Source organism: Heteronotia binoei, chromosome 5 (genome assembly GCF_032191835.1).
Source record: "Heteronotia binoei isolate CCM8104 ecotype False Entrance Well chromosome 5, APGP_CSIRO_Hbin_v1, whole genome shotgun sequence".
Classification (NCBI taxonomy): domain Eukaryota; kingdom Metazoa; phylum Chordata; class Lepidosauria; order Squamata; family Gekkonidae; genus Heteronotia; species Heteronotia binoei.
The window spans coordinates 169,072,741-169,099,412 of record NC_083227.1 but is presented as its reverse complement, the minus strand read 5'-3'; positions in this window follow the sequence as shown (position 1 = coordinate 169,099,412).

The following is a 26,672-nucleotide window of genomic DNA, read 5'->3' as shown; positions in this document are numbered from 1 at the left end:
AAGCAAATAAATCAAATATGAATGAAAATTAACACGCTACTACACGGTATGGATTTCTATAAAGCATATGTTAGGGAATTACACTTGATTTGCTTTTAAGAAATCAAATATTTTTAAACAAGTAACGTTCAAAACGTATATTGTATATTTCCTTCTTCCCTAAAGTGAACTAACTGTAAAACTAATCACTGTGGTTGTCCCAATATAGAAAGATGCCACAGGATTGTCTGGGAAAAGTATGGAGCAGGAGATATTATGCTTAAACTGAGAAGAGAGGTTTGTGTCTAAGGACGTCGCTGTGTTATAAGGGAGAGGGAGGGAGAGGGAGGGAGAGGGGGAGAGGTCTAATATCTATTAATAAAACTACAGCTCCCAGAGTTCCCTGGGGAGATGGAAGTCCTATTAAATCTGTTTGTGGTATGGATGTGTTTTAAATATTTGTCTAATGAGCTAGAAGCAATGTTTCCAGGAGCAATTAGGAGTTCTCCAAGCTTGTCGGTCCCTTGAACCCTGCACTTGTATCTTCCTTTAAAAAACAGTAATAGTGTCTGTGCTGCCTGCTGTTTCTCATTGCTTTGTTCTGTCTGTAAACATGTAAATAAACAGATGTTCACAAAGGAATCATAAGGCTCTGATGCTTTTCTTGCTGAAAAATGTAGATCCTGGGAAGGCTGAATTTCTTTGTGATCGGGGAGGAGAAGCAAAACTCTACTGCTGGGGGTATTTTTGTTTTTCCTTGAAGAGAAATTATGAGCTGCTTTATTTGTAAGTGCCTCCACTCCCCAAGGAGGAAAGTGAATTGGCTGAGTGCCTTCTAGTGCAGTTTCAGACATTCTGTTCCCCTGGAGGGAAGGGGCCCTCCTGCCGTGCCTTCTCTTTCCCCTCAACAGGAGTCCTTCTGGCTGTTGCCTCCCTGCTTGCATCTAACAAGTGAGCTCAGTGCCTGGTTCACTGCCATGCCACCCATCCATCACACCGATTTCTTCAGGAGTCACAACAGTGGTCTAGTGTGGTGCTATGGTTGCCAACCTCCAGGCAGTGGCTGGAAATTTCTGGGATTACAATTGATCTCCAGGCAACAGAGATTCATCTGGAGAAAATGGCCACTTTGGCGGGGGTGGACTCCATTGAAACCCCTCTTCTTCCCAAGCCCCAGCCTCCTCAGACTAAACCCTCAAAATATCCAGGTATTGTCAAGATCCCTTGCCATTTGTTTTCATATATGCTTGCTTTGTCTAGACTAGAGGAAACCGAAACTCAAGCACCCCACAAGAGAGGTCAATTCATTCCTTCCCAGCCTGGCCTTCAAGGTTACTCCAGTATGTTATCTTGTGGTGATTACATATGCTGCTTTGTAGTGTGAGAAACAAATGTAATTATTTTGTTCAGGCTTTTTGCTTTTGAATTAATCTTGCACTTAACACAAAAGGTACATTTGTAACGGCCACAAAGAAAGTATATATCTAACACACCTGCAGTTGTAACCCAGTTGTGACACCGGCTCGAACAGGGTCACTAGTGCTATCCAGGCCATTTTGGTCAGGGATCCGGAAGAAGAATTTCAGATTTGTACCCTGCCGTTCTCTCTGAATCAAAGACTCAGAGCAGTTTACAATCTCCTTTATTGTCCTCCCCCACAACAGACACCCTGTGAGGTGGGTGGAGCTGAGAGGACTCTCACAGCAGCTGCCCTTTCAAGGACAGCCTCTGCCAGAGTTATGGCTGACCCAAGGCCATTCCAGCAGCTGCAAGCGGAGGAGGGGGGAATCAAACCCGGTTCTCCCAGATAAGACTACAATATCATGCATACCATGAGCTCCCTCTTCTCCCAAAAGGGTCAAGCTTTCACCAAAAGTCCATTTTCATAACTTGCTGCAGCATAGTCATTGTAGAGGGAGTCAGAATCCCAACACAGTCCAAAAGCATTTTCATATGTTAAACCTTAAGATTCCTTTCTTTGAATCAGTCTGTAATGCAAGTGTGAAACCAATATTATCACAAATATATATTTGGCTTTTCTTATACATTCAGACCTGTGTAAATAACAACCACAAAGTATAAGGTGCTTCTCTATGCCTATTAACTGTATGAAGGCTCCTGGGAAATATCGCCTTGTGAGGCTATTGAGGGCTGCAGTCCGACTGGAAGGCTTGGCATGGTCTGGGAGCTCCTCTAAGTGCACTGGGTTAAAGTGTTGTGGGAAGGACGATCAGACGTACACCCTTGGGCAGTTTCCCTGCATGCTTGTCCAGTGGTGAGGCATCCACATTACTGCAGCACTTCAACCACAGAGCATGCTGCCTGTTTAGTTTCTTTAAAAAAAAGGGTGGGTGCATATGCTCAGGCACTTATGTGTGTATCGGCAGTAACTTTTTAAAAGCGGTGGAAATGGATCTGTGGCTTCAGCCTTCCCATGCAGTTTCAGTTTGCGATAGGGGAGTTCAGACACCCAGAAATGCAGAGTGGAGGCACTACTGTCCATAAATACTTGGCTCTCCCAGGTGCCTAATTACTCCACTTCCAAAGCACAGCAAGGCAGGGAGCCAATGACTGGGCCACAGAAGGCAGATGTCATCTTTGATTGAGCCCTTTAAATACACACAGGTATTTCTAGTATGTCGTGTCAAACACTTCATCAGACCATGGCCTAAGCCTCTTAATATCTACCTAATATTAGCTGTCCTGCTCCCAGCTCTGTTGGGTTTACCTGAGTAGCAGAGCTGCCACCTCCTTGTGTTGTTATCTCATGCTGTTTCAGTCACTTGAAAAGGAAAATTACATGTGGGGAGGGAGTATCACATGAACATTTACATATCAGCATCTCACTTCACTAGGAGCTCTGGTGTGGGGAGGAACTTCCCAACCCCCCCCCCCCAACATGTATCCTTTCACCATTTCATACATTATTAGACCAGTATCAGATGCAACCACTGCCAAGTTCCTACTTCTCTGGATAAAGATATTTACTGGAACCGGAGGACTTCTGTCCCCAAGTTTCCAAAAGAGGAAGGGCTGGAGAGATGTTCTTAGACACTAATGTTAGTGCTCAGGAAATTGCCTTAGGAGAATGAGACAAGCATACATTCGATGGCTCGTTCAATAGCAGTTTGTTTACTGCTTCTCTGAAAAGAACTCTAAGCAGTGATGTAGTACATAGACTATTGTCACCATTGTTGGCGTGGAAAGATATTTGTAGTGAGAACAGATTTCTCTTACGTTCAATGGCTATTTTGAATTGGAATCCTAAAACTACAAATGCTCAAGCGATTAGAGAAATTAAGCAGGACGTGTGACTCCTTCACTCACAATTATGGCACAACAAGATTACTACGCGTGGGAATGCAGGTAGGCTAACCAGATGGTGGTGCTCTGAAGACTGATAAGGAATGAAGATTTGTTCATGGGGAAGAAGGGCAAAAAGAAAAGGAAGTTACTCAGGATAAATTGAGCTACTAGTAATAATAGTTTGCAGAGAAGCGATTCAACAGAAAAGGAGGAGAGTAAAGGTAAAGGTAGTCCCCTGCACAAAGGATACAGAGGTTAAAAATGAATAAAATGAACAAGTGATCGCTATTAGTGGTACCTGGCTGCGCTAGAAAAGCTGGGAAAGGGAGGGCTGAGGTTTTGTGATGATTCTGCTGGCTATTTTCAGAAATTCAATCACCTTAGCAAAATCTATTTGGGTAGTGAAAAATGAAGAAAAGGGGACTAGGAAACCTGATGCTTTTATTGCATAGAATAATTTGCTTGGGGCACAGGAAGGTCTAATGTGTTATGTGTATACAATGCTGTTGATATAGCTCAGTGATAGAGAACATGCTTTGTACGCACAAGGTCTATGAATTCAGTCCCTGCATGTCCATTTAAGAAATGGCTCTCAGGCTGCGTGAGACTTTAGTGAGCCACTGCCCGACAGGATAGGCAACGCAGCGATAGATGCTAGGTGTCAAGCGTTGATATTTCTTAATAACCAGTCTTTTGTTTTAAATCAAAATTAGGTTTATTATTAGAAACTCAGGAGCCGTACCAAGGACACAAACCTTGGAAGTAATGACGTACAGTTACACAGTTGCTATATAGGATATCATCAAAGGTTACCATACAGATGCATACTTGAGTCACGGGTTCAAAGGTTACTAACCAACTATCTATTTTATTACTAAGGAATTTTAGACTATTGGAAGCATCAAACATTTTCACACTACTCTGGGAAGAGATAAGGGTTGTCTGTGTGAAACTGTGGGAGAGGCGACTTGAAGGTAACATCAGCCAGGCTGTAGCATAAACATCCTAAAGCCAAATTGATTTATTACTTGCCCACTGGCTGTATATAAGGGGTGGTGGGGGGGAGAGAAATGGAGAGTTGGTGACTTGCTCTCTGTCTAGAAAAATGCAGTACAGAAATGAGCACGCTTGACACTAGGGATGACAACAGTCTGGAGAAAAAAAATGCCCTGCCCCTTTAACAGAGGCTTAATGGGATGTTACTTACCAGATGGTTACAAGCCAGGAGAAGCTATAGCTATTCATTTCCACACACTGAACCTCTATTATAAGGACAGGACTCTCTCCCCTCCCCCCCTCAAGCTGTTGGCAACCTAGGGGTAGGAAAATCCTGGAGATTTTGAGGAGCGTGTTTGAGGAGGGGAGGGAGTTCAGTGGGGGTATAATGTCATAGAGTTCACACACCAAAGCAGGCATCTTCTCCAAGTGATCTGATCTCTGTTTTCTGGAGATCATTTGTAATTCCAGGTGTCCAAGGCCCACCTGGTGGTTGGCAACCCCAGGTGTGACTCCCTAGAAAGCAGCTTTATATGTTCATGTGCCTTGTTGGACTTTGCATTGGCAACAATTCTTCAGGATAGCTACAGACTCCAGGACATTTGCATTGTTCTCAGACTGAGATGACTGTGGCATCCACCTGAAGCACAGTTTTAGGTCACCACCTATAACTGTTTATGATCAAATTGTATTTTTTATTGATATGATATTGATATGAAATTGTTATTTGTACTGTTTTTATAATGATGTTATTTGACCTGAGTCCTTTCTGGGATAGGGCGGAATATAAATAGTCTAAAAAGAAAATAAATAAATAAATAATTTTAGCACAACAAACCACCTTGGATTAAAGTGAGGTCAAATATACAGCTCTACTCAAAAGCACAATGAAAGGAATGTGAATGCAAAGCTCATGTTAACCATGGGGTACTGCCTTTGTTCTTTGTAGGGGTTAAAATGAAGTGACCATATATTTGAGTCATTCCTTAGAATGAGGCCATCTAAAGTATGGGAATCCTAAATCTCTAATGTCTTCTATGAGAGTGAAGGGGCATGAAATCCATGAGCTTTAAACCCAAAGACATTGGGTGTGACCTTTAAAGACTTTCACAGGCTGGGAGCTGGATTTTCCCAAAAAAGGTCTTTCCTTAAAGAGACTTTCTGTCAAGCTGATCAGGACAGGCCTAGTCAGAATTTTATAGTCTAGAAATGTGGAGATAGTAAGAACTAGGACCTTTCCCCTAATAGCTCCAAAATGCTAGAATGGTATCAGAGGAGGGATGGTTGCTAACTGGAATTATACCCTGCTAAAATACCTTTCCAGGCTCTACTCCCGAATCTTTATGAATTCCCCAACCTGGAGTTGGCAAGTGGCAACCCTACAAGAAGGGTCGTCAGTGTGCTTTTTTGTTAAGGTTTAGAGAGTTCTGTAGAACTTCTTCATTCAGGCTCTTTGGAACTGGTTAGGGAAAATGATCTAATGCTGTCTATGAGAACGAGCTGAGTTTGTCCTGCTAATTTTGGGGGTTTTAAAATCCTCCCCTCTGCTGCATACTTTTTATCATGATATGTTTTATGATGTTTTTGTAAGCTGCCTTGAGCAATTATGGAAAGATGGAAAGCGAGATAGACTTAAAAGAAATGCAGGTATAAAAAGAAATACAGAGTTTAGCACATGTAACAAACATGACATAGAGACATACCCTTCATTCCCTTTTGCATGGATCAGTCCTAAAAAAATATGAAATTGAGACTGCTCCTGAGCACCAGGATACTTTTAGCAGTATGTCAGTGCATGAATCTATATTTTCATGTCTATAATTGATGTGCAAGCAAGTATATTTGTGTTGTGTGCAGTTTTGTACATATATGTTGGAATATGTGAGTGCCCCTTTTCCGTGAAAAATCGGTGGCACCCTCTTAGAATTTGTGTTCCAGATGGTGTTTACCCATGTGTAACAGTGTGTAGACATGTGTCTTTCTGGTGGATGTTACTTGCTATTTGCATGTTCTTAAGCTTGTATATATGATCATGTGATGATCTTGTTTGCTTAGTATCATTTGTATATGCATATATGAGAGAAAGCTGAATTTGTTTCCATTTGGGAAACTCTATATATGTCACACCTTCAACAGTTACACAAAAATGCACGGCAGAAGACGGCAGAGGCTCCCATAGGAAATGGGGATTGGATTCTAATGATGTCAACACAGAATAAATAACAGGAGGCATAGGAAGGCAGGAAAAAGGGGGGGGTTGATACCCTGGTGTGTCCCTCCCACCCCCACCCTGGCACCGTGACAACCGTTGCTAAGAAACAGAGAAAATTTAATTTTGCAACATTCATCTGCTGTCTTGAGAGAACCTCCTTCTGGATTGGGAGGGAGGGAAGACAAAAGCGGACTGAAGCGAGGGAGGGATACTGTAGGTCCTGCCAACAGGTGCAAGATAGCCTGAGTCCAAGACTTTTAAAAATAACCACTGGTCAGAGTGTCCCATTCCTGGAGAAGAGTGTGAATTCATGAATTACAGCTGCAGGTTAGGAAAACTAGGGCTCCTGCCCTTGGGAAGGGAGTGACTTACAGTGGGGGGTATGAAAGCCAAGATCCCTGGGGCCTGATCAGGGGAGGAAAGTTAAGTTTTGTAAAAATGCAGATGGGATTTCAGTATAACAAACTTAACTTTTCTTCTCTCATCAGACCCAAGGGCTCTGTAAACTACAGGAAGGATGACGGATCAAACAATGGAGCTATTAGCCTGGAGGACACCCACACTTGAAATGGCCTTTCCTATGTGCATGCCAAAAGCTGGAGAGAGATTTTAAGTGTGGTGTGTAACATATGGGAACAGATCTTAGACATTATCCCATCTTCATTCTGATTACCAGACATCTCCTCTGAGATCAACCTCAAAGACTGAGTTGGTTCCAGTCTGTGAGTTAGAGGCCACAAACTGTGGAAACTTCTCTAGGGCCTGGATAGAATTCCAGCTATGTGTCTCTCTTTCCCCAAACTTCATTCCAGCCTCTTTCTATAAGACTTATGGCTTCCTTCCTTCAACTCACCATCTATCTTGGCTGCAGGTCAAAATGGAAGTTTCTGCATTCCAGAACTCTAAAGCTTACAAGCTCACTGCGAGCAAAATACATTATACAAATTAAACAGCTTATGAAGTTTTGATTTACACAACCCTATTTTCCAGCATACACCTGTAGTTGTATTGAGAAACTAATTTTGACATCAGCAGCATCAAGCAGTAGTTGGCTCCGGGTGGGGAGGGGGGAAGTTTGCACACATTTCAGACAGGATTGGCATCACTCAGCTTCCAATATGTAGTTTGTCATCTCTTCTCAAGAAACACAGAGGTGTTGTTGACATGGCACACCCAACTCATAATTGCAGGAGATGGAGCTGGCCTTGGCCCTTCAGCACCCAAAAGCCACTTCAGTGACTGACCTGCCGGTATAAGGCCCAGGCATCATCAGTCATTTGTCCCAAAGCCATCCAGTAATAATAATAATAAGAGTTGAAGGAGTCTTGAAGCGGCTTACAATTGCCTTTTCTTCCTGTCCCAGCAACAGGCACCTTGTGAGGCAAGTGGGGTTGAGAAAGTTCTGGGAGAATTGTGTGACTGGCCCAAGGTCACCCGAAGGTGTCATGTGGAGGAGGAGTGAGGAATCAAGCCCAGTTCTCCAGATTAGAGTCCAGTGCTCGTCTTAACCACTACACCATACTGGCTCTCCCCTAGGACCTTTACAAGTATAATGATTCAGAGCAGCAGTCACCCATATGCCAGATGTTGACAGTACCGGCTGCTGCTAGTCCAGACCTGCTGATGGGCTCAGCTCAAGAGGTGTAGTTCTTGCCTGCCATTTCTAGCAGCAGACAGGAGCCTTTCCCCTTGCCAGGAGACCTCCCTTCAAGTAAGGACCTGAATCCGCTCCAGAGGAAGATCTCAGCAAGAAGGCTGCTGCCATCCCCAGGCTGATCAGTATGTTACTGTAATCAAGCAGGCAGGCTGGGGCCTTCCTCACCAGAAGATCTACTCACGACGGAGCCTAATGCTTCACAAAAGTTATTGTGCTGCTCTTTGTGGGAAACAAGCTGCACACTTGCTGAGAGCACCATAAGAACGTTCTGGGAGAAGGCCAAACAACTTTCCCTTCCATTCCTTGGAAGGAAACTGATCGTGTAATCACATCTCAGGTTGGAATCCGGTGGACGGGGTCCTACAGTGAAAGAAATCCTGAGCTCCATTCATGGTTCCTAAAGGTTAGAGGGTCACCTTGGACAAGTCCTTGCTGTGTCGCTTGCTCCGGAGGGATTTCATGTTTTTCTCTTCTTCCGTTTCCCTCTAAAACAGTCCCCTTTTCCTTCTGTGTTTGTATTTTCTGATTTCTGATTCAGTGGATGCTTTGAAATTCATTCACACCTGTGCCTGAAAAGCTCTGGAGGAAGCCAGGGAGACGGTCAATTCGTCTGTCTTTGGCTACTAAACAATATACCCAGTAGAAAGGGAAAATTCTGTCCCCTGCTGCCTGCTGGTGAAAGGTAAACAGCTGGTGACAGTGGTGCAATGACCTGTTTGCTGAGATGGCCTCACCCTCTCAATTTGGAACTATTGCTCCCTGCTCTTGCCTTCTTGTTACTGCCCATCCTGCTTTGTTTGAGCCCAATGCAAGGGTCTGCCCCACCTTGGGTCTCCGGTGAAGGAAGAATGCAGGCATTGCCACCACCAAAAAGGAGGGGATATGCACTGGTATTATTCCACGAAGCCTTCTGTTCATGATCTAGCCTTCTGTCCAGTTTCACTTCTCTTAGATGGTTTTTCTCCACTTTGTTTTTGTGCATTTGTCTGGGGATTTTTTTCTTTCGTTTTGTTCAACAGTAGACATTTGTGTTGTTTCCAGCACCATTCTCCAGTTTGTTATGATAATTAATTCTGCATGAATCTTCCCAGGGGCTGCGGATGAGTGGTACAGCATCTGCTTTACATGCAGAAGGTGCAGATTCAGTCACAGGCTTTGCCAGATAGAAGAACCAAGGGGCGTGATAAGATCTGACTCTGAGACCCTAGAGAGCCCCACTCAGAGTAGGCAATACTGACTTTGATAGACCAATGGTCTGGCTTGGTGTAAGGAAGAAGAAGAAGAAGAAGAAGAAGAAGAAGAAGAAGAAGAAGAAGTTGGATTTATATCCCGCCCTCCACTCTGAAGAGTCTCAGAGCGGCTCACAATCTCCTTTACCTTCCTCCCCCACAACAGACACCCTGTGAGGTGGGTGGGGCTGGAGAGGACTCTCACAGCAGCTGCCCTTTCAAGGACAACCTCTGCCAGAGCTATGGCTGACCCAAGGCCATGCTAGCAGGTGCAAGTGGAGGAGTGGGGAATCAAACCTGGTTCTCCCAGATAAGAGTCCGCACACTTAACCACTACACCAAACTGGCTCTCCAAGGAAGCTTAATGTGTTCAACAGTCTTTCCTATTTTGGGGTCTTTCTCCTGGGCCGAGGTCAGACGCACATAAACTGATGAGATGGGCATGGATGAAAGCCAGATGCATGTCGGATTTTATGCGGTTGTCCAAACATCAGCATCTGGCAATGGTCGTTGGCTCGTTCGTATCCCGAACTGCCACAACTGAGACGCGGACTTTTTTGATAGTACATTAAATCTGGAATAAGAATGCTTCCGACAACTCCCACATGTACTTTCTATGTTTGAACGCTCCATTGTAGCCAACTCGTCGCAAGCGCACATCTGCTTCCGTGCGAGAGCCCACTCCAAATGATATCATTGCGCCAGCAATTGTTGACTCAGCCTTCCAACCTTCTGAGGTCGGTAAAATATGCACCCAGCTTGCTGGGTGGGGGGGGAAGTATAGATGACTGGGGAAGACAATGGCAAACCACCCCGTAAAAGGTCTGCCATGAAAACTTTGTGAAAGCAGCGTCACCCCAGAGTCAAAATCGACTGGTGCTTGCACAGGGGACATTTCCTAAGTGTGTGTGTGTGTGGGGGGGCAGATCGCCCACCTTTGCTGTCTTCCTGCCAGGGGAGGAGGATGACCCACCTTTGCCATCTCCCCGCCAGGCGGAGAGACAGCAAAGAGAGTTGCCGTGCTCCCCCCCCCCATTTAAACACCACGGCGGGGTGTTTAAATGGGGGGGGGAGGAAGATCCCATGCTGAATACTTTTGTGAATTGTCTCTTAGTATCTGAGATGGGCTTTCCAAGAATTTTAACTAGAAGTGAATGACAGTAGACAAGTTGCTAGCCATCCTGTAGACTTTATTCATGGCAAAAACAGAGTAAAAAACGAGAATGGAAATGCAGCTTGATAGAGTCTCAGCCAGACACAGATCAGCCAACCATTCTGAAAAGCATCGTCATGCTTTGAAACCATCTCCCCCCCCCCTCCCTTGTCTTCTTCCTTTTATTCTAATGGGTTGATTGACGCAACTTTATGCACATGATGACCTCTACAAATGTACAAGGCAGACCACAATGAGGAGTGCAGTGAGGAGTGCAGGGATTTATGTGCCTTTAACCTGTATTATTTTCCTGAGTGGAGAAATATAGCTTTGGAGACAAGATCCTAGACTATGCAGTCCAATAATATGACCACATTCACCATTGTGTCCATTCTGTTCTGTCCTGTGCCTCTTTGTCACACCTCCCTTTTAAAAATGGTGTGTCGAGGGAATAGCTTAGAGCTTCTTTCCTTGAACAGCCAAGTCTACCAATGATAGATAATAGCATTAAAGGTATGGGTGGCTAAGTCAAGGAGAAGGAGGAGATAGGATTTATACCCAACCCTTCACTGGGATTCTCAGAACAGTTTACAATCTCCTTCCCTTCCTCTCCCCACAACAGATACCCTGTGAGGCAGGTGAGGCTGAGAGAGCTCTTTTGAGAACTGCTCTTGAGAGAACAGCTCTGCTAAGAACCCATGACTGATCCAAGGTCACACCAGCAGCTGCATGTGAGGGAGTGGGGAATCAAATCCAGTTCTCCCAGATTAGGGTCTGCTGCTCTTAACCACTCTTCCAGTTGGCTCCTCCTCATGACTGCAAGCAAGCCTTAGTAAAAATTTATTTGAACCCATCCTTTATCTGAAAACCAAACCTGATTTATACAGCTTAAATAAAAACAGGAACCAGAATTACTGTCAGCAGGATTCAAACATGCAATCTCCAACACTTTGCTCAGAAGAAATTTGCTTTTTCTATGAGAATATGTGAAAAGAGCCTGCTTTCAAAAAGCAGAACATCCTGATAAGGTCAGATACGTTTCTCATCAACCACCAGTTATCATGTCTACCTTGCCACCTAAAGTTCTGATGCTGCTAACACTACCTGTGCTGCGCTCAGAGGGAGATTACTCCCTGCAGCACAGTGCCCCCTAGTGCCCCCTTCTGTTCGGCAACATCATCAGAGACAGACCACAAATTGAAAGTTGAAATAGGGGAAGCCCCAGTTGTCATCCCAAATGCTGAATGTAATAAGTGTGCAGCTGGTGGGGCATAAAAGTGCCTGAGAAGGAAATATATTTTATGCTGCAAAATGAACATGGAGAAATGCAAGAATGAAATCTGACATTTTGAAAAAAAAAAAAACCCCTAATGCAATTTCTTGAAAATTGAATCTGGTCTTTGAGATAAAAGTGGATTTTGTGGCAAGTGGAGCCACATCTAGAATGAAGATTGAGAGTTTCATCAAATTTCAGCAACAAGATTTGGACATCATCTAAAAAGGGGGCTTCTGTGATTTGTTTCTCCTTTGCAGATCCCTACAGTCTCCTCCACCCATTCGTAGTGCCGGCAGAAGACGGACCCCAAACCAATATAACTACAGTGAAACTTAACTAAGAACTGTTAAAATCCATGATACTCCCTCTCTGCCTTTTTGACACATCTGTGATACTCCCTCTTTGATTTTTCCTTGTGGCAGCAGAGAGACCAACATAAGCAGCATGCAGCATGAGATTCATGTAGATGTACATCAGAAAGGTGGCGTGTCAAGATACACACTGAAAGCTGTACCAGTTGTACCTGTGTACACTGTTAAAATGCCTAGCAAAATAACTAAAGAGGCATGTTTTAGCAATGCTGGAAGGATTGGCATTGAACAAGAAACACACACAATTTTGAGAAAGTTTGGGGAATTGCAAAATGGATTTCTTGACATTTTAGGAATGCCTTTTGAAGCAAGCTACCAGCTTTTAAAAGCATGGTAAAGACATTGAGAAATCTGTCCTTTGCACCTCCTTTGGCAGTAGCACACATATGCTATTTTTGTGCCACCCCTCCCCCAAATTTAAATGAGATCACACTCATAGAGTTCTTTGCAACACAGTGCCCCCTAGTTCCAAGACGTGTTGCAGCGTTTTCTGCAGGGCCATTCCGGTCTTTTCCCTGCTCTCCTCCAGTGCCAGACAAGGCCAACAATGGCTGAAAGAGGAGGGTGCCCCCTATTGAGCTTCCCTACCTGGCACAGAGCCATCCTCATGCCCCCTCTCTCTATTTCTATTTATACCAGCACCCGGGGAGGTTTCTAATAGGCTAGAAATCTGGTCTGCCTTCATTGTAATAACTTTAAACCAGGTTGCTTTTCTGTACCAATTACAGGTTAGTAAGGCTGGTTGCCACAGCAACAGCAGCTGTGAGCCCCCCCCCCCAGGCGCCGCTCAATACCTTGATTCCTTTATAAAAGGGGAGGAAAGACAAAAAGGTGCTGTGTGTGTGTGTGTGTGTGTGTGTGTGTGTGTATCCCTCTGCCTAGATTTAAAGGGCCAGAGGCAGCTAGGATGTGCTAGGCCTTGCTATTGTGGCAACCAAGATAGGGTAAAAGTGAAGCTAAACATGCTTACTTCTGGATTGGAGGGACCTGATACTCCTTCACCCAACACCTTTGCTCCCCAGAAAAGCACCCAGCAGGGTGAATTCTGAGGACTGGACCAGGGAAGGAGTCAGTATCTTTAGAAAGGATCAGGAAACACAGGGAGCTACCTGTTGCTATCTACTTAGGGTTGCCAAGTCCAATTCAAGAAATATCTGGGGACTTTGGGGGTGGAGCCAGGAGACTTTGGGGGTGGAGCCAGGAGACATTGGGGCAGAGCCAAGAACAAGGGTGTGACAAGCATAATTGAACTCCAAGAGAGTTCTGGCCATCACATTTAAAGGGACAGCACACTTTTTAAAATGTCTTCCTTCTATAGGAAATAACAAAGAATAGGGGCACCTTCTTTTGGGGCTCATAGAATTGGACCCCCTGGTCCAATCGTTTTGAAACTTGGAGGGTACTTTGGGGAGAGGCACTAGATACTATATTGAAAATTTGGTGCCTCTACCTCAAACAACAGCTCCCCCAGAGCCCCCAAAACCTCCAGATTAATTCCCCTTTATACCCTATGAGAATTGATCTCCACATAGGGAATAATGAAGACGTTTCCCTCTCCTCCTCCCTCCCCCCCCCCTTTCTGGCAACTGAAGCGAGGGACTGGCCTTTCTACTCACGAGTTGCTGCCAGCTTCTTTACAGCAGCAGTCACACCATCCCAAAGTGGAGCCTTGCAATCAAGCCTCCGGAGGTGCAAAGGCACATGGTCCTTTGCAGGCGGGGCTTCTCTCCTCCCCCCCCCCCAGCCAGCTGACTGGGCGCGGGAAGCAGCTTGCGAAAAGGAAGAACGGCTGCTGCAACGGGGCTGGGTGGGAAGGGAAGGGAGGAGGAGAAGCATCGGGCATTGGAGTCCGTCAAGACCCGCCTGCGTTCGGCAGCCACCTCCACCCGCTCGCTGGCGAGCCAGCCTCCCTTCTCAAGATTCCCTTGCCAGGCTCAGCACCTCCTCCCCGGACGACGCAAATGCTCCTTGGCGCCATTCCCCCCTCCTCCCCCCGCTTCCAGAGTTATGGAAAGCGGGAAAAGAGGCTGAAAATCCAGTATTCTCCCGCCAGGGCGGGAGGCTTGGGAAGCCTATATCTACTCAATGTTCAGTTCCTTAGGCTGAGGTTTTTTTCAGTGGTCAGCTACACTGTGCCTTTAATATGGGCTTGATACACAGACATTAGTAGGGGATAATGTTTCTCTCTATGACTGGAAAAGCTACACCCAATTTCTACACAGGAAGCTGCTTTTCAAGGCAAAACAATGTCAAGTTGAGTTTGTTCTTGTTTTGGTCATTTTAGCAATCCTAGGGTTAAATGTGTGCCTGTGGTTTATTGGGCCAACCTGCAGTGGTTGCTTTCCAAGCTGTCTCACATCCTCATTCCCATTTTTTGTTTTTCCATGCTTTTTTTTTTGTCATTTTGCTGTACTTTCTCAATCAGATAAAAGATGGCTGAATAAACCTCAAAGGAAAACATGGGAAGACGACAAATGGAAAATGAGAAAGCTCTGAGAGCGGGGGCGGGGGACTGCAGGCCAGTGTACAAATTGCGGGAAAACCTCTCTGAGTAAAGGGAACTCTTCCCTACTTGTTGGGGTGCACAGATGCAGCTATATTCAGTTACTGTGCATAAGTAAACAAACTGGATGCATGACATAGGCTGTGCCCAGACCGGCAGCTTCGGGCACACGGGAGACGTCTCAGATCAGGCTGCTTCAAAATGGAGTGGCTGAATCCCGATCAGACACTCCCCCTGATCAGCCGCTCCCATGGAAGTTGCTCGTTTCCCATGCAGGAGGCGCTTTGGCGCAGTCAGATGGCTGTTGCGCACCATCCCCTTGGCGTGGTTACTTGGGAGAAGTTGGCAGGGGCAGGGTGGAGGGGAGGGAAATGTCTGCTGAGCACTTCATTATTCCCTATGTGGAGATCGATTCTCATAGGGTATAATGGGGAATTGATCTGGAGGTTTCGGGGGCTCTGGGGGAGCTGTTTTTTGAGGTAGAGGCACCAAATTTTCAGTATAGTATTTAGTGCCTCTCCCCAAATTACCCCCCAAGTTTCAAAACGATTGGATCAGGGGGTTCAATTCTATGATCCCCCCCAAAAAGGTGCCCCTATCGTTCATTATTTTCTATGGAAGGAAGACATTTAAAAAGGTGTGCTGTCCCTTTAAATGTGATGGCCAGAACTCCCTTGGAGTTCAATTATGCTTGTCACACCCTTGTTCCTGGCTTCGCCCACAATGTCTCCTGGATCCACCCACAAAGTCCCCAGATATTTCTTGAATTGGACTTGGCAACCTTAGCCTAGAGTGGATTGGTAGGTTTACACCACCAATCCACCTCACTTGCATGCTCCCACATTCAGATGCCCAGAAGGATTTGCTACCACTTTGTAAGTGGTAGCTTTTTGAGCTGCCTCAGGGACACCAGAGGATGGGGTGAGTATGTGTAATGTACTGAGAACCGAGATGATTTGAAGGCAACTTAGTTTATTCAGTAGCACATTACAAGAGAGGGAACACGCGGGCTGGGCCCCACTTATATACAGTACCCGGAACAACCCCCCTCCTCCGACCAGGCCAATCCTGGTCGGTCAAACTTCCCGCCACAGATCTTGATGGGCGGGGCGAATGTGCAGTCTATGTGCAGTCTCGACCACGGCTTCCTGTGTGTTTCCCAGCGTTGTGCGGGGGCGCTGGGCGGTTTGGGTCGGGACTCCTGGCACGTCTTGCACCTCCGGACCCACCCCTCTATTTCCTCGTCCATCCCCGGCCACCATACATAACTGCGGGCTAAGGCCTTCATTCATACAATTCCTGGATGTGTTTCGTGAAGGGCCTCCAGCACTTGTTTTCGCAGCGGGGGGGCACCACCACCCTGCTCCCCCATAACAGACATCCCTTATGTGCTGATAGTTCTTCCTTGCATGTAGTGTATGCCCTGAACTCATCGCCCTGTTTTCCCTCTGGCCAGCCCCTCACCACCCAGTCAAGGACCCGCGCGAGTACTTTGTCCCGCCCTGTGGCTTTCGCTACCTCTGCTGCGTGTAGGGGTCTCTCCGGTAGCATTTCGATGAGCATCACATGGTGGGTTGGAGCCGGGTTGGGTTCTGTGGAGGGCAGAGGTAGACGACTGAGAGCGTCTGCGTGTCCCATCGTCTTGCACGGCCAGTGGACCAGGGCGTATGTGTAGGAATTGAGGAACTGGTTCCACCGCAAAACGCGTTGGGAAAGGATCTGGGGTGTTTGGCGGTCCAGGGCGAGGAGGCCTAGGAGTGGTTTGTGGTCTGGGCTTCCACTATGGCCTTGGTTTTGTCCGGCGTCGGGTGGATTCCCGCAGTGTCCATTGCGAACCCCAAAAACTCCACCCTCAGTACCCCCAGGGAACACTTTTCATGCTTGACTTTCAGACCGGCCTCTTGGAAACGGCGGAGAACTTCTCGCAGCTGGTTGCTAAATTCCTCCGCGTCCGAAGCGGCAATCAAAACGTCGTCGAAAAACAGTTGCACCTCGGGAATCCCTTTGATGAGAGAATCCATCAGGCTCTGAAACACCCCCGGGGCCACGCTCACCTCGAATTGCAACCACCACACCTTAAACGCCCCCCTGTGGGTTACTATGGTTTGCGCTTCTGCCGCAGCGGCGTCCACCGGCAGCTGCTGGTACGCCTGGGCCAAGTCAAGTTTCTCAAAGATTTTGGACCCCGCTAGCTCTGCCAGAACATGGCTGATTACGGGAACGGGGTAGGGGTTGTCCTGTAGCGCTTTGTTAATGGTGCACTTGTAATTGGCACATATGCGCACCTCCCCGTTCGGCTTCACCGGGGTTACTATTGGGGTCTCCCACGTGGCGTAGGCCACGGGCTGCAGCATTCCCTGGGCTGTGAGGCGGTCCAGCTCTGCTTCGATTTTCAGTTTCAGAGTGAATGGAACCCGCCTGGCCTTCAGCCTTACGGGTCGTACGTGGGGATCTAGGGGTAAGGAAATGGGAGGGCCCTTGTAGCACCCCAGGGCCCCGTCAAACACCTCCGGGAACCCCCAGCACACATTTTCGAATCCCCCCGTCCCCAGCTGTTGCACCACCACGATCTTTTTCCCCAGCATCTGAAACCAGGCCAGGCTCAACAAGGTGGTGAGCTGGCTCCTTTTAACCACCAAGATGTCGAGTTTATCCCTAAACCCGTTGTACTCCACCCCCGCCGTTGCCCACCCCAGGATTTCCATAGGATTTTTTTTGAAAGTCCCGAAGCACGAAGCTTGCCAGTCGCAGTCTAGGCAGGCCACGTGGGCACAGCTTCCTTAAGGATTCCTCTGAAATTATGGAGTTGGAGGAACCCGAGTCCAGTTCCATCAGGCAGGGGTTGTCCTTGATCCTGACCGAAACCTTGACCTTTTGGGGGCTGTCGTTGGGCAAGTTCATTACCTGCACGGAGGTTGAGGCGATCGAGTGAACCGTGGTCGATTCCTGGTGGGTGGTCTGGCGGCAGCGTTTGCTCTTGGCCCTGCAGGCCCTCGCAATGTGGCCCATCTTGCCGCAGGCCCTGCAGACCACGTTGCAGTAGGGGCAGTCCCGTCGCTCGTGTTGGTCTCCACAGCTGGTGCACTTGGTGGCGGCTGGTCTGTCGGTCGCTCGGGGTCGCTGGGGCGCTCGTGGGCCCATCTCTGTCTGACGGAGTAGCTTGAGTGCCTCTTCCTCGTCTGGTTGGCTGGGGCCCATCTCTTCCTGATGGACGGCCTCGGCCCTCGTTTTGGGGAAGGTCTTCGTGGTCCGCTTGAATGCAACGGCCTCGTTGAAGACGCTCTGGAGGGTAAGCTCTTCCCTTGCGAAGAGCTTCTGTTGCAGTCTTTCGTCACTCAGGCCCCGCGCAAAACGGTCCCTCAGGGTCTCTTCCAGCTCTTCGTAGCTGCAGTTGCCCACGATTTGGCAGAGGGCGGCCAGGTAGTCTGCTGCCGATTCTCCCACCTCTTGATCCCTCTTGTGGAAGAGGAACCTGCGGGCAACGAGTGAGGGTTGGGGCAAGAAGTGCCCGGTGAAGAGTCTGATTATCTCCTCGTAGGTCTTCTCCGTGATCCTCGCGGGGGTCGAGAGACCCTTTGCGATCTTGGCCTCTCCGCAGACACTCAGGAGGACGTCCCTCTTCAGGCTGTCCTCCGTTATCCGGTTCTCTCGCAGGTAGCACGTGACCCGCTCTGTGTAGGTCTCCCACCTCTCCGGGATAGTGGGGTTGAATTCTTCGAGCCGGCCCGTGGTTCCGCTCTGGTTAGCCATGGTGGCTGCGGCGGTGGGCACGTCGGTCTACAACCGTTTGCCTTCGACGTGTCCGGCCGGATCTGCTAAGCCCCTCTAGAATGGGCTAGCTAGAATCCCATCCTTGTCGCCACTGTAATGTACTCAGAACCGAGATGGTTTGAAGGCAACATAGTTTATTCAGTAGCACATTACAAGAGAGGGAACACGCGGGCCGGGCCCCGCTTATATACAGTACCCGGAACAACCCCCCTCCTCCAACCAGGCCAATCCTGGTCGGTCAAACTTCCCGCCACAGATCTTGATGGGCGAGGTGAATGGCGAGCTCCATCCGGGGACCCAGGGGGGCGCCTTTAGTAGCGATCGCCTTGCGGCCGGGTAACATGTTCAATACATAACAGTATGGGAGTGGGACAGGAGGCACATGTGCACATTTGGACTTGATTTGTTAATCCATCCCTGTGTCTACTTAAAATGCTGGTCTGGACCAAGCCAAAGTTTGACAATCTGGCAGAGAGCTATAATTCCTCATGTGCCATCGTCAGAGTCTCTGCGGAGGGCCTGCGTTGTGCAGGTATGCATTGTGCCCGGCTTCTACTTTGAAGAATCTCTCATTAATTAAGGTTAAGTTCAGTTTTGAGGTTGTTAACTTGACTTCAGAGAAATTTCATCTTGTTCCTTGGGGTACAGCATCCCTTGCTGCAGAATGGATCTCACCACACTGACTGAAGTGCCAGAGCTTCTTGGTAAGATGCCACTGAGGTAATTTTGTGCAGAATGTGGGATGAGCAGGCCTCATTTTGAGCAGAAGCGGAGCTCTGGAACCTCTAAAAAATTTTTGTGTTCTTTCTTTTTTACCTTCCCCCTACCCCCCAAATACTTGTTTCTGGAATCCATTGTTCAACACCCCTGTGAGAACTTTGCTGAACTAAAATTTGACAAACTTTCTAGTATTCTTTCCCCACAAAAAATGGGAAAATAACCAAAACATATAAAGTAGCAGATGGAAATCATCATCATGCCACTGTGGCCACATTGGAGAAAGTAATTTAAAAAGTATGATGAGAATAAGGCTTTATTATGATAATTATAATTCAAGAAGCATTTGAAGGTAGATGCTGAGCTGATATAATGTAGCACACCTTCCAGTGATGTCAGGAGTGTGCGGCATGTGCAAATGAGTTATGCTAATGAGCTCCGGAAACTCTTTTTCTATGAAATGACCCCTGATTATCAGTATTGTAAATGGAGAACTTCTGGAGCAATGCAAGCAATAACTGATTTCCAGTCTCACATGCCTCATTCTCCCTTTTTTGTTATTGTTCTCCCTACTGCCACCTCAACGTACTGACACAGTTTCCCTAGGAATGACTCTGTTAAGTGGGAAGAGCAGGCCCATTTCCTAGCAGCCTGCAAGAGCAGAGCATTGCCCCTAGGGATGGTGCTGATGAGGAGGTCCATACTGAACACAAATTTACCTCACACGAGTCCATTGTATTTGTCCTTCTTTCTGCAAGCCTCAGTGGGAATGAGTTAAATTTTAAGGGTGAGGAAGTGAGATGGATTAGTGCCCACAACACTGGTTAACATAAGAACATAAGAGAAGCCATGTTAGATCAGGCCAATGGCCCATCCAGTCCAACATTCTGTGTCACACAGCGGCCAAATATATATATATATATATACACACACACACACACTGTGGCTAATAGCCACTGATGGACCTCTGCTCCATATTTTTATCTAACCCCTTCTTGAAGGTGACTATGCTTGTGGACGCCATCACCTCCTGTGGCAGTGAATTCCACATGTTAATCACCCTTTGGGTGAAGAAGTACTTCCTTTTATCCGTTTTAACCTGTCTGGTTTTGTGACTTGTTTTTGAATTTGTTGCATTATTGCTGCTCAGAACTGCTGTTGATGTCCCAGGTGGAAGATATTTTCAGCCCAATAGGTCTCCACAAATGGCCCTTAGTCTTCTACCTGTCTAGGAGAGAGTTCACCTGTCCAGAAGGAAAGAATTTAACAGATGTTAAAAATCTTGATCCTTCCTTTTAAAACCTCTACTTTTGTGCATCAGTTTCTGAGGTATTCACTACTTTAAGGGGACATTTGTTCTTCCCTCCCCCCCTCAATGCCTCTTGCCCCAACTGTGGGTAGTAGGCACAGCTGACCATAGTGGCCTGCCAGCACAAAACCTGTTTCAGCGAATGCCACATGGCAGCTGCCCTACACTGGCATTTGCTCAGTGGATAGGGAGGGATTAGAACAACCCAGCATTAGTTTCCCTAGCAGATGGCATTTCTAAAACCTATGAACTAATTTTGTGTGTGTGCTTGAAGAAGAGAGCCCAAGGGTTGTGATTGCAGGAAGCAGCAAGCACAAGAGCTGTGAGGAGAGAGCATAACTAGCACGGAACCAAAGCTGTGTCAGTAAACCTGGGAGCAGAGGAGGGGAGGCACATTAAGTTTGGAGGGGGGGGGGCGGGGCGAAGATCAGGACTGAGGAGCATCTGCTACTCTTTGTCCCCCAACTCATTTAGCAGTGATTAATCTCCTGCTACCCAGTGCTTGCCATCAAGGAGATGGGGAGGTGGGGACACATCTGCTTCTGACTGCAGCCAACCTGTTCCTTGGCAAGTGTCCCAATGACCTAGACCTTTGTATGTAGTGCTGGGGGTGGCAAGACCAAACTGGCCAATGTTGAGCAGAGCCACATGCAGTAGTTCATGCAGTCAAATGAAGCTAAGCAGAAAGAAATAACAAGATTTATATTAATGAGCCTCAATCTAACCCTCATGAGTCCTATGTACTTCAAACTAGAGATTACACAGAGCAGGTAAGAGCCAGGCCAATTCTTCAGTGACTTTATACGCATAGGAAAAGAGTGTCAGTCAATGGGTGTTGCCACTCACCTAGCAGAGACTAGACTTTTAGTTTGGAGCTTGATCCCCTCTGCTTGTTGTCGACCCCAGCACCTCCCAATGCATACCAGAAGGCAGTAGTTTTCTTCGTCAGGTGAGAGGCTTTGTATGATTCTTCTAAGCAAGTATAGTCTTCATATTTTATAAGCAGCCAAACATTATTTCTGCTATCTTCTTGCAAACCTCACTCTGAATCCTAATCCCCCCTGAATTCTCCTGCCTTTTTTCTATTTCATTGTGGATTCAGACCTGGTTGTGGGATGGAGACAGCTTTGGCTGCACTAGTGGGTGATTTCTAAAGCTGGGTTTTATGTATGTGAATTCAAGTGAGAACTGAATTGGGTGTTCCTGCCTGGCTCATTTGAGCTTGGGGACTTGGGAACAATGGGCAGCAGGATCCTAATCCCTGCTGTCCTGCTCCAATCACGGGCCACTGCTGGTTTGAATGGACCAATAGAGTGCTTGTGCCCTGACGTGTGTGTATATATAGTTGGCCCCGTTGACCCAGTCTTCAGTCCTAGGCTTAGCCTTTACTATGCTGAAATCAATAAAGAGCTAATGTTTCACTAGCACCTCACCTCATTGATCCACAGAACCCACTATATTATACTGGGTCAGTATAATATTCTTGCTTCAAGAAAGAATACTTCATGAGCCACAAGACGACCCACACGGGAGAGAAGCCCTTCAGATGCCTTGAGTGTGGGAGAAATTTTAATCACGTTGGTCCAGCCTTAGACACTGCAAGGCATGCCATCTGTAAACTATTTTTCAAGTGTGACCCCCATCTGCAGATATCTAAATCCACAGATCAGGGCCACACTTACCCAAAACAGATTTTTCTACAAACTTGGAGGATTCCCTAGGTTTGTAGAAACATCTAGAATGTTAAAGGATTTGGGGCAGGGGGGCTTAAATCCCACCCAAATTAATACCATTTACCACACTAAGTTAGAGTATCAGGAGGGGGGCAGAAAGAGAGAGTGATGAGGTGGGGAGGAAGAAAGAAAGTGATGGGGAAGGTAGCAGAAAGATAGGGTGGGGGCAGAAAGTGTGACAGGCACAGGGGAGAGAATAAGAGAAGAGGTGGCAGGATGGAGAAAGAGTGAGAGGCAGAGAAGTAGGGGGAGAGGGAAGCAAATGAAGGTGGGGAAATGCTCCCACCCTGCAGGGTTCTTGCAGGTTCCCATTTGTATTATTATATCTGCTGGAAAAGAAGGTGGGACTTGCAGGTGTTGGTTTTGTATCATTTGTCCAGTTGGATGCAAAGAGTTTCTAGAGATGCAGATGCTTGCCTCATGATTTACCAGGTGCTCTTACTTATATTATTTACTATCTACATTAGGTCATCAAATTAGTTTTGGAATTGGGTTAAATTAATACAATGATGTAGTCTAGCTCTCTGCTTCTTTAGCTAAGGCAATAAATATGCCCGTCTCTGCCCTGAATGCCGTAGTCAAGCAGATGGAGGATGAGAACCTGAAGTTGCATCTGGACAAGAACGAGATGATACTGTCCAATGGAACTGATGTGCGAGATGGGACTGATTGGCCTATTGCAGATAAAATTAATTCAGGGGTGGCCAAACTTGCTTAATGTAAGAGCCACATAGAATAAATGTCAGATGTTTGAGAGCTACAAGACACGAATATCAGTTGTTAGAGAGCCACAAGACAGACAGACAGGAAGGGCGGGAGGGAGGGAGGCAAATAGATGGAGGAGAAGGAGGGAGAGAGGGAAAGAAAGCAACTTTAACTCCATATGCATTCTGCAAGCTGCCATCTGGCTTGACTTGGAGAAGTGATTTAAAGAGAGAAATGATGCCTTCTCCAAGCCAGCCGTTGGGGTGGTGCGGCCTTTGAAAGCCACACAATAAGTATGAAAGAGCCACGTGTGGTTCCCAAGCCACAGTTTGGCCACCCCAGATTAAGTTAACATTGTCTGAACAGCTAAAAAGTCTTGGGGTGCTTTTAGACTAATAACTTCTTGAGAAAAAGGTCCGGGGGTTGCACAAAGTGCCTTTTGCAATTACATCTGACAAAAAACTGCCTTCCCTTTTAGATTCAATCTATGCTGATTCATGCTATTTTTACTGCAAGGTTAGACTACTTCAATGTGCATTGTGTGGGTCAGCTCTTGATCACAATACAGAAGCCCTGTGGCAGCCCATTTATTAGAAGGTATAAGTTGGAGTGACCTCATGACACCAGAACTGGAACAATTTTACTGGCTATCAGTTTGCTTTTGGGACTAATATCAGGTGCTGATAGTACCTCTCAAATCCCCTGCAACATATCTGTAGGCTACAACTCCTGATATAAACCCGTGTGTCCACTGCTGAAAGCTTCCTGTTGGTTGCCTCTTCTGTCCATCTTACTTATTTGGCTTCTACAAAGGGCCAGACCTTCCCTTGTGCTACTCTGACTCTGTAGAATGCTGTCAATCAGGCTTCTACTTTTGTCAGTCAGGCTTCTACTTTTGTTCTTCAGTGATATTTAAGACTACTTTTTCTAAGGGATTTGTGCTGACGGTATGCTACACAGTTTTGGCTTTGGTTGTTATAAAATTAGGTTTCTTTGTGACTTGTTATGATTGTCATTTTTGCTGCATATTGGCATTGTGCTATAAGTCATCCTGGGTCCTGTTGGGGAAGGATGGCATATAATGTTTTTTAAAAATAAAAATAAATGTGTCTGCTGTTTCTCAGAATGTTACAGTTCCCATGACCTCCTTAGCATGCTCTACAGGCTCTATGTAATCAATTAGTTAGTCAGTCAATAATAAGATATTGGCTTGTCTGCTACTTTTGGCTTTGTGCTAGAATATAAAAGTTAATGCCTTGGACGATTCTTTGCAGTCACATTCAACCATGAAATGAAAAATAGCAGTGAAAGCCAAATCAGCCTAGATGACATGATTGTGAGTTCACTCTTTTCCTGCTCCAAAGGACCCCCCTCCCCCCAGGTCTATGAGGAAAATTGCTTTTATGGTCTCTCCCATCCATCCGTGCTGTACACTTGCTTTTCCAACATCTGTACAGCTAGAAGGGTTGCAAACAAAGTTAGAATAGACAACACTTGGGGTAAAAAACAGGTGCATGGTATCTTCTTTCTAGCCCCTGCTCAGGGTGGGGGCATGCTAGGCTTGCCAGTCCCCAGGTCCCAGCGGGGTTTCTCCCTCTTTCCCAGGCTGCTTCCTGCTCCCAGTCAGCCGGCTGGTGGGGGAAGCCCCGCCCCCACAACCACCATGTGTCGTTCCACCTCGAGAGGCTTCAGACTCCTCTTGGAAAGGCTTCCTCTTGGGAAGGTGTGTCTGTGTTTAAGGCTGAATGGGGGTGGGGGAAGCAGTCAGAAGAACATGGCTGCTCCCAGTGGCTGTGAAGGCAGCCCAGAGACCCTCCGTTGGTTGCACAATCTTTTCAGAGGTCGTTTGCATAGGGAAGGTAAACTTGAACCTTTAGTTGCTCTGTGTTACTTTGAAGAAGTTGGAAGTTCAGCAACTCCTGAGTAGAGATGCCAACCCCCCGCTTCAGAGTCATCAGAAACGGGGCCGGGGGTGTAGAAGGAAATGTCTGCTGGGCACTTCATTATTCTCTATGGAGATCGATTCTCATAGGGTATTCTGGACAATTGATCTGGAGGTATCTGGGGCTCTGGAGGGGCTGATTTTTGAGGTAGAGGCAGACTCTCCTCAAAATGCTCTCCAAGTTTCAAAAAGATTGGACCAGGGGGTCGAATTCTATGAGCCCCGAAAGAGGGTGCCCCTATCCTTCATTATTTCTAATGTAGGGAAGGCATTTAAAAGGTGTGCTGTTCCTTTAAATGTGATGGCCAGAACTTCCTTTGGAGTTCAAACTTTGCTTATGGCTCCACCCCCAAAGTCCCCAGATATTTCTTGAATTGAACTTGGCAACCATAGGGTATGGTGCTACCTGAGGGAGAGTGCACAGCCTTTATCTTTCTCCTCTGTCCCAGAAAACTCTCTCTGCTTCTAAGTCTTTGACCAACTCAGTGGTTTTCTTCAAACTTCCTATCTTTCTTGGCTGAGCATGGCAGAGAATTCTAGGTCATGTTTGATGGTGCATGCTCAAATCATTGGCCCAGCTTATTAGGCCTCGCTGTAGCATTGTTTGACTGAACTGCCATCTGTCAAAAAAGCTTGCCCACTATCACTGATATTCTCAGTGAGAAATCTGTGCTCGAAACTCAATACGTTTCTAAGGAACTTCAAGACTTCCTGAAATATGGCTTGAATACTATTGGATTAATTTATATTCTGAACAAATTGGATGTCACCTGAGGTTTATAAAGACTGGTGCCATGGTTACAGTGCTGAATTATGACTGGGAAGGTATGGGTTTAAAGCCCCACTGTGTCATTGAGATCACTGGGTGATTTCGCTGACTCTCTCTCCCTCTTTCAGCCTAACCTACTACACAGTATGTCTGTGAGGATAATGTGGAGGGGCAGAATTGTGTGTACCATACTCAGCTCCCTGGAGAGATACTTAGTAGTGTTTGTTTTAACATCTTGTCAATTTTAAACATTCTGCAAAGTTCTGTCTTCTCTCCTGAACATGATTGTGATAGGGATTGAGCATATCAATACAAAAGAAACAAAATATTCTGATACACTGTTCTAAAAGAGAAATACATTCTAGTTTGCCATTAGAAAAAAAGTTACCTTAAAATATAGTGGGAGGTAGGTTAGTATATGCAAAGTGATAAAAAGCCCATATCCCTTATTTGAGTATATTAATACAACCGCCCCCCCCCCCCAAAAAAAAACAACATTCTAAAAGAGAAATACATTGGAATACTGTGAATGTATAGCTATACTCAGTGAGAGTTGGTTTAGCATATGTAATGAGATAAAAAACCAATATCCCTGTTCCGTCCTGGGGAGGTGGTTGTCCCAAGTTTCATAATAATTTGTAATTCAGCAATTTCTCTCTCCATTCTGTTCTTGAAGTTCCTTTGCAGTAAAACAGCATTGAATGCTCTGGAAGGTTAAAGTGTTCTCCGACTGGTTTCTCAGTTCTGTAATTCCTGATGTCAGATTTGTGTCCATTTATCCTTTGGCGCAGGGTTTGTCCTGTTTTCCCTATGTAGAGAACTGTAGGGCATTGTTGGCATTTAATGGCATATATAATGTTGGAAGATGAACAAGTGAATGAGCCTGAGATGGTGTAGTTAATGTTGCTGGGTCCAGTGATTGTGTTGTCTGGGTGTATGTGGCAGCAAAGTTTCTCTTTTAGAACAGTGTATCAGAATATTTTGGGTTTTTTTGTATTGATATGCTCAAATAAGGGATATGAGCTGTTTATCTCATTACATGTA